An 11,720-nucleotide genomic window follows, 5' to 3' on the forward strand; every position below is an offset into this window, starting at 1 on the left:
TCGGTATTTGAATTACCTGCGGTAGACGGAGATCTGATACATAGGAGACAATGAGAAGTGTAGGTAGTTGGAAGTTGACCATCATATCTTAATCCTGTCCATGTGCAGAGAGGTAAGTGGCATTCCCACCCCTTGCATTTGGATCGATTTTTCTGCTATCTGCCCTTTACCAACCCAATTCTGGTAAGAAGCAAATCTGTGAGGTGGTGGGAAACCTTCACATCCCATTTGTATCACGATTGTCATCATTTTTCACATTTGGACTTTTTTATTGTGTGTGACAATTGCATAATTTTGTTTTAAGTAATATTCTTTCAAGGAATATTTATTCACTCTGTATTTAATTTTTTGTAATCATCACAATTGTTTAATAAGGTCACGTTTTGGTATCACATAACACTTGTTCATGATGGTAACAATTTAGCGCACCAGACTTTTTTCAACCCCTGTACTATGTCCGCAGTCTTCCAACAACCCCTGTACTATGTCTGCAGTCTTCCAACAACCTCTGTACTATGTCTGCAGTCTTCCGACAACCCCTGTACTATGTCCGCAGTCTTCCAACAACCCCTGTACTATGTCTGCAGTCTTCCAACAACCCCTGTACTATGTCTGCAGTCTTCCAACAACCTCTGTACTATGTCTGCAGTCTTCCGACAACCCCTGTACTATGTCCGCAGTCTTCCAACAACCCCTGTACTATGTCCGTAGTCTTCCGACAACCCCTGTACTATGTCCGCAGTCTTCCGACAACCCCTGTACTATGTCCGCAGTCTTCCGACAACCCCTGTACTATGTCTGCAGTCTTCCGACAACCTCTGTACTATGTCTGCAGTCTTCCAACAACCTCTGTACTATGTCTGCAGTCTTCCGACAACCCCTGTACTATGTCTGCAGTCTTCCAACAACCTCTGTACTATGTCTGCAGTCTTCCAACAACCTCTGTACTATGTCTGCAGTCTTCCAACAACCCCTGTACTATGTCCGCAGTCTTCCGACAACCCCTGTACTATGTCCGCAGTCTTCCGACAACCCCTGTACTATGTCTGCAGTCTCTGATCATCTCCTGTATTATTTCCACATTCTCTGACCATCTCCTGTACTATGTCTGCAGTGTCTGACATCTCCTGTACTATGTCTGCAGTGTCTGACCATCTCTTGTATAATGTCTGCAGTCTCTGACCATCTCTTGTATAATGTCTGCAGTCTCTGACCATCTCCTGTACTATGTCTGCAGTGTCTGACCATCTCCTGTACTACGTCTGCAGTGTCTGACATCTCCTGTACTATGTCTGCAGTGTCTGACCATCTCTTGTATAATGTCTGCAGTCTCTGACCATCTCTTGTATAATGTCTGCAGTCTCTGACCATCTCCTGTATCATGTCCACAGTCTCAGACAGTCTCTTGTATCATGTCCACAGTCTCAGACAGTCTCTTGTATCATGTCCACAGTCTCAGACAGTCTCTTGTATCATGTCCACGGTCATTGACAGTCTCTTGTATCATGTCCACGGTCATTGACAGTCTCTTGTATCATGTCCACAGTCTCTGACAGTCTCTTGTATAATGTCCACAGTCATTGACAGTCTCTTGTATCATGTCTGCAGTCTCTGACCATATCTTGTATCATGTCTGCAGTCTCTGACCATATCTTGTATCATGTCTGCAGTCTCTGACCATCTCTTGTATCATGTCTGTAGTCTCTGACCACCTCCTGTATTATTTCCACAGTCTCTGACCATCTCTTGTATGTGGGAGGAATTTTGCCCTTTCCTTACCCCTACACTGAGTTACACACCCCTGTCTCCTGCACTCTTTGTTTTGTACTCCTGATTATTTTTTTTTTATACATTACACACTCCTGAGCCCTGCGTTCTGTGCATTATGTACTCCTGGACAATGCTCTCTGTGTGTATCATGTACTCCTAAACCTGGCACTGGCTACAGCCTTCTGTGCATTACATTCATCTACAACCCATTGCATTACACACCCTGGACCCCTGCAGCCTGCGCTATGTATCCTAAACCCGTCACTGGCTGCAGCACTCCCCAACCCCTGTGCTCTGCTTTACACACTCCCGCACTATATACACAATACTGTACATTATATACTTCTCACCAAAGTCTTCATTGTCTCAACAGTTGCTGGTTGCTATGCAGTCCCTGACTATTTTATTGAATTTATTCTTTAAGGTAGGCTCAGACAAAACAATCAAAGCATATTTTATAGGTACAAGGAAGCCTGGGTTTTGTTTAAACATATCCCTTTAGCTCCTCCCACAATTTACAGCGACCTAGCATGCCGCAGAACTTTTCACTCCTCCAGTGTCCCTCATTCTGAAGTTCAAAGTAGGGAGGTATGATTAAGCAGTGACAACAGGCTCTTTTCCTCGCTCAGTCCACCAGAGAACAGGTAGCGAGCTGCGGGCTGTCAGTTTATCTTCCCCACTTCCCCCCCTCTTTTCTCCTGTCAGCAGTGCAAGACAAGAGAGAGCGGCTCTCATCTGATTGCCGCCTAGCTTACTGCCCAGTCTTTTTCCCTTCCCATTGGCCACCGCTCAGGGCCAATCAGAAGAGACTAGGGGGGCATCATGGGACATGTAGTCCCGGAAGATTGGCGGCCCCATTTGTAGTCCACAGGGAGCAGACCATAGCCCCCAGCATGCACTCTGCTACGGGGAGAGATTGAGGACTGGGAACCTGGGAAAAAGCTGAGGGAGGGAGTGCTACACCATAAAGAGAGGACTGTGCTGGGGGAAGTCAGAAAGAGCCACACTGCCCAGCACCACCAGAGAGAGAAAGACTTTGTCATTGCCAGGGTACAGACGGGCTACATTACTGACCAAAGTCAGCCTGGTCAACCCAGAGGGAGCGAACGTATAACCAGAGGGATCACTGCTGCATTTTTGCTGGGTCTGGCAGGATGGCCTGTCAGCCATTATCCGTTACTGCTCCTAGGAACTGAGCCATTAGGAAGTGCCTAACCTGCTATCCTCTAGGCCTTAATGACCGTCGCAACCTGCTACAAAAAACTCCCAACGCTGAGATGCTGCCCGGCCCGAATATAGGGGGGGGGGTGACACCATGTTTTACCGCACCAGGTGACACCAACCCTAGTGACGCCACTGCACACAGGATAACAATTGTGATGGAACTCTTAGTTCTGCATTGGAGCATAGAGAATTGGTATATAGGAATATGATTTTAGAGGTTTTTTATAGGTATATATATCCAGGAAAAGTATTAAATCAATTACCCCAAATCTTTAAATCTAAACGACATACAATTAAGAGTAGATCATTTATTTAGGAAATCAAATAAGGAGGCTGTGAGAGTTGCGGTAGTGACATCGTTTAGGAGAGATCAGCAGGTAAAAACATATTCAAACCGCCAGGGGAGATTTACCAAAGACATGTGAAAAACAAAGTTAAAATAATACTAAGCATAAATCCAAGACCCAGATACAAATTTCTGTTAAAGCAGTAATATGACCATGTGAAAGCAGAATATCAGAAATTGAAGATAGAGCATGATAATTTAACACCTTCATGATCAGGGTTAAAACTGACATTTACACCCAAACCTAATTTTCCAACTTTGTCATGTTGTCATTTTTTTCAGGACAGATTAGCCTTTCATTTAGTGGTAAATGTTAATAGATATCTCCTGATTTTGTTCTGTTATAAAAGGAAAACTGGGGCAATTAACACTGCCACTAACTGCCAATGACACTAACTTCCACCTATATTAATGAGCACACAGAGAAGCTGCCCATGGGTGACATGTTTGACACCCCTGCTATGCTCATTATAAATAGAAAATTCACTGCTTGGTACTCTATTACATTGGCGTGTACATCATCATCTGATGTATTCCCTGCACAAAGGCTGTGTGCAGCCACTATGGGCACTGCTTACGTGCTTATATGTACAGTCCATTCCTTGGGTGAAACGCATTGGAGCAGATAGATAACCGATGGGAAGTTAAATCCATCCTATTAAATTAAATAGTTTTAGCATTTGTGACATCATTGGCATGTGGATGTTTATTCCTCCTGATATTATCTTGTAGGGTCATGCTCTCAGACAGGCACCCAACAGCAGTCAGAGGATTAAGGAGAAGGGAGTATTTTTAGAGCGGCATTGATTGCTGATTTTCTGATCTGCAGTTATACAATGTAGCCTGGTCACCGGACAATGGGACTGAACAATGAAGGAACAACAACAAGGTAACAAGCTCGATCTTCTGCTATCTCCACCTGTCTGCAGGATCCATGCCCTCTTATGTGAATTCAGAACTCCCGACTATCTCCTAGTGCTGCCATTTCATCTCCCAGTGAGTGGTCTACAGGGGATTTCAAGAGGCCAATACCAAGTTACTTTCATTTACTTACACTACGTGACACTTTTATTGATTTATAATGAAAACAGAACTACAATATTTTTTTATTTTTTTCCACTAAATATTAGCTTTAAAGTGTAAGACTCTGGCTGTTCTAGATAAACATACGAAGTTTGCCGAGGTCTTAAAACATCATTTATGATTTCTTTCTAAGAAATAGACACACACTTATAGAGGGAGTGAGGGAGAAAATAGAAAGAGGCTTAGGCTGGCCATATGTGTTCAATTTTCTTTTAGATTTACCTTAAACTATGTAATGCAAGGGCCTGCCTAATGGGATGCAATTGAACCTTGTTTAGCTTTGACCTCATATTATATGGTTTTTGTTAAATCTAAAGGAAAATTTTACAAGAGAAGAGAATTTGAACATGCATGGCCAGCCTTAGAGAAGGAATGGAAGTCATGTCATGAATTCACTTACCTGAAGCCACTGTTTGGAGCAGGACTGCCCCCAGGAGAAGACATAGAGATGCCGCCATCACCTTCATGTCTGCTGGGAATATACCTCTGATTTCCAGTTCTGTAGATGGATTTTATAATCAAATAATTAGGACAAGTCAGGAACCAAAAAAAGTAACTTTTTAATATAGTCCTCAGTTTCTCAGCTTTGTAACTCAACAATGAGTGATTATTTAAATGGTTTTCAGGGTATTGGTCTAGAAAAGTTGACAAACAAGTCAAAAATATTTGCCAAGTCCATCCAACCTAATGTGATGTGGAATTCCTGGTTCACTCTGAAGATATGTTTGTTCAGCGTGTATACCATAAACAAGTCATGATTGTCCAAAGATCAATGCATTGGCTTAACCACTTTACGTCTGCTCACATTGATGCCACTGCAGCAATGTGGCTCGTTATCGTCCAGCGACGTAGACCTACGTCGCTGGACTCCTCCCCTTGTGGGCGGCGTGCGCCGCCAAAGGCTCGCTCCCGCTGCGTTCAGTCACAGCGGGAGTCGGGCCAGGGAAGGAGCGGCGGCGATCGCCCCCGCTCTTCCCCGATCGTCGGGGGAATCGAGTGTGGAGATCCGCCCGCTTGTGTAAACAAAGCGGGCGGATCTCCTAAGTGACAGGCAGAGTCAGATTGCAGGGTTCAGCATAGCTGAACATGCGATCTGTCCCTGTGTCACTCAGTTACCTCCCCCCACACACGTTAGTAAGCACCAGGCATACATTAACCCCTCCCTCTCCAATAAAATTAACTCCTTCCCTGCCAGTGTCATTTTTACAGTAACAGTGCATATTTATAGCACTGATTACTGCAGTAATGTCACTGGTACCCCCAAAAGTGTCAAAAAAGTCAGTCAAGGGTCCGATCTGTCTGCCGCAATGTCGCAGTCCCGCAAAAAATCGCAGATCGCCGCCATTACTCGTTAAAAAAAAAACCCAGCAAAAATGACAGAAATCTTTCCCTTAGTTAGTAAACGCAATAACTTTTGCGCAAACCAATCAAAATACACTTATTGCGATTTTTTCTACCAAAAATATGTAGCAGAAAACAAATTGGCCAAAAATTTAAAAAAATTTAGATTTTAACATTTTATTTTGGGGGAATTTCATATAAAAAAGTGAAACATATTGTTATTGTTTTCAAAATTTTCGCTCTTTTTTTGTTTATAGCGCAAAAAGTAAAAATTGCACAGGTGATCAAATACCACCAAAAGGAAGCTCTGTTTGTGGGAAAAAAAAGGACGTACATTTCGTTTGGGTACAGCGCCGCACGACCTCGCAATTGTCAGTTAAAGTTGCACAGTGCCGAATCGCAAAAAGTGGCCTGGACGTAAGACAGCAAAATCCTCCGGTGGTAAAGTGGTTAAAGTGGATGTAAACCCTCTCCTATACCCAGTGAAGTGAACAGCCTCAGATGATACACAGAGATGAAACAAATCTCCCTACGTAGGTTTTATTTGTATATCTGCTGCCTTCCAGCTTTCTATACTGTTTAGAAAGTACACATCCTGTTAGATATTTTTCTTCCTGTTTTTATACCACCCACTCCGACACAAATTTTCAGCTGTTTTTATCTCCTGTGTCAGAGCACTTGTCAGAAAATATCATGCTGATAACAGAAGAACAGAGCAGCATAAAGACACAGGATTTAGGGTTTGGAGAGAGATAAGTAAACACTACTGTGCCCATTTCTACTTTTACTTAGAACCCCCAATATACATATATATATATATATATATATATATATATCTATATATATATACTGTATATATATACAGTAAAACCTTGGATTGCGAGCATAATTCGTTCTGGAAACATGCTTGTAATCCAAAGCACTCTTATATCAAAGCGAATTTCCCCATAAGAAATAATGGAAACTCAGATAATTCGTTCCACAAGTACTTCAGTTTATAGTCTATATACAAAGATTATAGCAATGTGTTAGGTTGTGTAACCATAAAATGTCCATCCCCAATATGCAGCCTTCCCAAGAGGATTAGAAGCAAAATCTAGCAGAGCTACAGAATATAAGAGAGATAAGAAGAGCCTCTAAGTGTAGCAATATGGTTACATTTAATGAAGGATCAACATTTAGCAACTCACATGGTTGATGATTAAAATAGGCACACCTAAGTATGCAGGCATCTGGGGTAAAGCTGTCCACATAGACCATCTTCTGAACCACCGGCTCTCACCACTGTCAGTCTGCAATCCTGACCGGAAGAATAGGCTGCAGTAGAGTGATCTGAAAGTGAGGCTTTGAATCACTCGTGGAGTGCAGCGGGGAAGGGATGATGAAGATGGCTGTGCAGAGGATGGTCTATGTCAGGGGTCTTCAAACTATGGCCCTTTAGTTGTTTAGGAACTACAATGCCCATCATGCCCCAGTCATGTCTGTGAAAGTCAGAGTTTTACAATGCCCCATGGGATATGTAGTTCTGCAACAGCTGGAAGGCCGTAGTTTGAGGATCCCTGGTCTATGTGGACAGCTTTACCCCAGATGCCTGCACACTTAGATGTGCCTGTTTTAATCATCAACCATGTGAGTTGCTAAATATTGAACCTTCATTAAATGTAACCATATTGCTACACTTTAGAGGCTCCTCTCTTCTTTTTTATACATGACGCTACTTGTATATCAAGACATCGCTTGTATATCAAGTCAAAATTTATTTAAAAAATTTGCTTGTCTTGCAAAGCGCTCTCAAACCAAGTTACTCTCAAACCAAGGTTTTACTGTATATATATATATATATATATATATATATATATATATATATATATATATATATATATATATATACTGTATATATCTATATATATACTGTATATATCTATCTATCTATCTATCTATATATATATATATATATATATATATATATATCTATATCTATATATACATATACATATATACATGTAATGTTTGGGGGTTCTAAGTCATTTTCTAGCAAAAAATACTGATTTTAACAAATTCAAGCAAAACATGTCAGAAAAAGGCTCCAAGGGGTTAAAAAAGTTGGCCGCTTACCCCACAACCGCCTGGCTGGTCAAATCCTTTAAGAATGTCCTATGGGACGAAATGCATCAGGATCGTGCCTCTGCAGCCTGATTTGCCTGCTTATATTCTGCCTGTAACACTGGACTGTTTGTGAGTGCATTTCCCTTATTTGAATACATTTTATTTTGGGGTTTTACACTATATTTGTTCCCTTTGGTCTTTATTCTTATGGTCCTTGATGTCTGTGAGTTTCATCCTCCATTCATCCCACTGGATATACACCTGGAGAACACCTGTGGTTGCAGTCCATCTTAGGAATCGCAGTACCATCACATGAGCCTTTTTTGACCCTTATGCTGTACAGTATCTTGGGTCAACATCCTCTGGTGAGCGCATTTGTTATTATGGTGTTGGTGACGGGATACATTGACAGTATGATTCACCTGACCACTTTGGATGTCTTCACCTTATACGTTTAATTGGGACTTTTTATGTATAATTTCTATACCATTGACTTGGATTTATACGCAAATCATCACTTGTATTTGTATGGAGAGCTGTCACAGTTTTCTCTGATTTAGCGCTGCACTTTTGTCTATATATTGCAGTTCTTAATAGCTTGAGAGGAGGAGAGGAAGTGCAGAGCAACAGCAGTTATAGTATCCCAGTACCTGCTGTTAGACTTAGTAGTGCTGTCAATCAGAAGGCTGAACACTCCCCCCACCAAGAGTCTTTGGTCCCCAAAGAAACAACAGGATTCACCTTCATAGAATATTATACTATGTTCTAATAAAACTAAACAGACCTATTGGAAATTAACTAACACATTCCCTATCAAACATTTCAGCCAAGGGAATTTCCTAGATGAGATGGGACAGAGTCATTATCCACCAAAGCCATAATGGAAAATCTTGGCATATGTTGGCACCTTTGTGCTGTGGACACAGGAACAGAAATATGCATCTGGGAATTGTGCTCAAACTGAAGATGGGATACCTGGGACCATTATGGTGGGTTCTACATTACTTCACATATGAAGTCATCCCAGGGATAGAATAAACTGCTTTGACAATCACAGCCCAGCACTTAAATAAAAAAAAATTAAAAAGTAGTGATACCCAGATCTTGTCTAATAAATATACATACAGTCTATATATTGCACATATGGGTAATAAACTCCACTGTGCAAAAGTGGGATTGGAGGAAAATTTGTACATTCATCACTCTGAGGAAATAGGGGTGTAACTGACAGAACAATCATACAATATATAGAACAAACATATAAACTGTGCGGGTTTGCTAAAAAATGATTCTGACTAACATTCCAATGACAAAGTGCAGAAATCACATGTGCTCTGTATGTTGGGAAAATCTTCTTGTAAACTTAGTCTAACAATCATGGAGCTTGTTCTCTGATCACACAGTGGTTGTTTAACTCATCACAGGAACATAAACTAGATCATATTAATCTACCTCAGTCAAAGTTACGGCTCAGAGAAAAATATTTCTTACCTGAAATAGAGGACGTTCACCACTCTGAGGGAACAGGGCTGTAAATGACGTGGCTTTCCCACCAGAGGCAGATGACTACAATACCCTTTCAAATAATTAGCATTTCCAAATATTGATGTAGTCAAGCATATCAACATCAGCAAAGGAAGTTTACAAAATTCCAAAATGAATATAAATAAAAATATGAATTTTTTTTTTTTTTTTTTTACACAGTAACTTTAAAAACTAAAACTATGGTGTAAAACTATGGTGTATCTCAGTAGTTGAAGAACAGTGGACTACTATTACCTGACATTGCAGACTTGTCATCCAATTCTTCAGACACTTTCTGTATGCCTCTAGTGTTGGGCTCAGAATATCTGCATCACATTTTTGAGCCTAGAGGGGAGCATTGTGGGAACTGTAGTCCTCTGTGCAGCCATCACTGAACTGACTGTTGAACTATCCATGAACTACACCTCCCAGCAGGCCATGCTCTCCGAAGGAGAATTATGGGAGAGGCCTTAAAAGGATCTGCCGACCAGGCCCAAGCTCTCTTGCTTCCAGGGGTCCATCAAGTGAGCATCTGTCTGCCGCTTTGTCTGGAGGATAGCCACCCTCTACACCACCCACTGTTGCCGTGGTTCCAGCCCAGTTAGGACGAACGTGGCTCCGCCACATCAAGGGGGCTCCTAGCGATCTCGCTGATAGCAGAGTCGCCAGACAGACCACTGATCCAGCCAACCAAGTAGCTGCCTTGACCCAATCGTCAGATGGAGAACCGACTTGTATCGTTTGGAGTATAATTGCTGTGTCGTCAGGATTGGTAAGCGGCCAGATGCCCAAAGTCCTATTGCCAGCCAGTAGCACTCCACTTTGAACACTATATACAGACACTACAGATTTGGTTTGTCAAGAGGACCTGTGATTAGTCAGATCAAGTATCCTTTCAATGATTGCTGATCACTTTTGCCATACTTAAGGATCCTTTGCTTCTCTGAGCTCCCACTGCCGGTGAAGATAATTGCAAGGCCTTACATTCAGAACACTAGCCTTTTGCTCCTAAAGGGGACACGTCACTGGTACCTATAAAATGCAGTCTATGATTAGGATTAGAAGTACTATAGGCTGGTCCAGGGTTCTCCTTTTAGAATTAGTGGTGGTATTATCAACTAAGGATCCATTGAAAATCTATTCGCTTAATGCCTGTTACTGTCTGTCATTTTGCATACCTGTGTCTCTCTTGTGTTTGCTATTTTCATTGAACTGCTCTGAGAATTCCCTCAACTGAGTCCTGATTGTTGTTTCAGGACTTGACTGTTTTGACACTCTTGTTTGGCCTTTTTTTCTGACTAAGTAAAAACTAAGAAGGCTGAATTTGCATTGTGTCGGTGTCTTATTTAAAGGTATACACATCATGTCTGAACCTAGAGTGTCAGAGGGGCTGGAAAGTTCACAAGGGCAAGGCTGCACAGAGGAACATACAATACTATGCGGCCCTTGTGGGGGTAGCGCTACACACATATACTGTATCTAGAGCATAAGTAACAGTGTCTAAAAACAACCTTGTATGGCTGTATAGTGCTCACCCCTGGTAGGGCCCACTGAATGGTCCCAAGGGTCTTTCCCAAGCTAGTGTATTTGCAGCCAGGCACACAATTTAGTCAGTCTTCTGGCTCAATGATTAGTCTAGGACAGAGGTGTCAAACTCAATTTCATCACGGGCTAAATCAGCATTATGGTTGCCTTTAAAGGGCCGGTTTTATCTGTGAGACTTTATAAATGTATCTACTCTTTATAACACTAAATACTGTATTTATCTGCATATAACATGTACCTTAATTTTAAGAGGGAAGTTTCAGGGATAAAAAATTAAATTTTAAATAAAGAACTTTGAAGCAAAATAAGGGTAGCTCAGAACTTTTTCATATTAATATTTACACCACTTATAAAGTAAATAACGTAATATTAACACATATTAAATAGCTCCCCTGCACGTTCCACAGCCCCCCCTGCACATTTTACAGACCCCCTGCACATTACACAGCCCCTCTGTACATTACACAGACCCCTTTAAATTACACAGACACCCTGCACATTACACAGACACTCTGCACATTACACAGACCCCTTTAAATTACACAGACCCTCTGCACCTTATGCAGCCCCCTTTACATTACACAGATCCCCTTTACATATAGTAAATAACGTAATATTACCACATATTAAATAGCTCCCCTGCACATTCCACAGCCCCCCTGCACATTATACAGACCCCCTGCGCATTACACAGCCCCTCTGCACATTACACAGACCCCTTTAAATTACACAGACACCCTGCACATTACACAGACCCCCTGAACATTATGCAGCCCCACTG

This window comes from Pelophylax lessonae (assembly GCF_965119305.1).
Source record: "Pelophylax lessonae genome assembly, chromosome: 3".
Lineage (NCBI taxonomy): Eukaryota > Metazoa > Chordata > Amphibia > Anura > Ranidae > Pelophylax > Pelophylax lessonae.